The sequence below is a fragment of the Bison bison genome, unplaced genomic scaffold (assembly GCF_000754665.1).
Source record: "Bison bison bison isolate TAMUID 2011002044 unplaced genomic scaffold, Bison_UMD1.0 scf7180017616076, whole genome shotgun sequence".
NCBI classification, from domain to species: domain Eukaryota; kingdom Metazoa; phylum Chordata; class Mammalia; order Artiodactyla; family Bovidae; genus Bison; species Bison bison.
The window spans coordinates 1-735 of record NW_011445320.1 but is presented as its reverse complement, the minus strand read 5'-3'; the positions used below and the strand labels follow the sequence as shown (position 1 = coordinate 735).

General features: G+C 51.3%; 1 pseudogene; it reads right to left on the bottom strand.

Moving 5' to 3' along the window:
- Window positions 1-6: 6 nt before the first annotated feature.
- On the bottom strand, window positions 7-732 carry LOC104982053 (annotated as a pseudogene).
- Between the last annotated feature and the right edge of the window lie 3 nt (window positions 733-735).

The window sequence follows — 735 nt, the reverse complement described above, 5'->3', positions numbered from 1 at the left end:
GGGTCCCTGGCTGAAGAGTTCAGCCACAATAAACCAGGGAATGGGGCCTGGGCCAATTTCAAAGAAGGCCACGAAGATCAGGATGGCCCCAATACAGATACAGTCCATCCAGCTATAATCATTCTTTAGTAACAAAGAAATCATAATGAAGATGGAACAAAAAGCCATCCCTCCAAGGCCAATCAGGTGTAGAGTCTTCCTCCCAGCCCTTTCCACCAAGAACAAAGACAGCACGGTGAAGATGGTGTTGACCACACCTGTGCCGATAGTGGCATGGACTGGCTCCTGGACACCTGCCTCTTTGAAGATTCCTGTCGAGTAGTAGATCACTGCATTGATCCCAGAGAGCTGCTGGGAGAGCTGGAGCATGATGGAGACAATGATGCGTTTCCGGTAGTTGGGGGCACGCAAGAGCTCTAGCACTGCGACTTGCTTCTCCCGCGACATCCGCACACTCTCTTCCTGCATCTCCTGGATGTCCTGAGCCACATCCTCAGTGCCCCATAATCTCTGGAGGACCTCCTTTGCCTTCTCCTCCTGCTTTCTGTTAATGAGCAAGAATCTAGGACTTTCAGGGCAAAATGGAAGGGCAGCGCACTGGATGATGGTTGGTATGATGCTGAAGCCCAGGAGCAGAGGCCAGAGATCTTTAGTCCCCAAGATGACGTTTAGACCAAAGATCTGGGCCACCAGAATTCCAATAACGATGCCCAGCTGGTTGAGAGTACCAAAGGC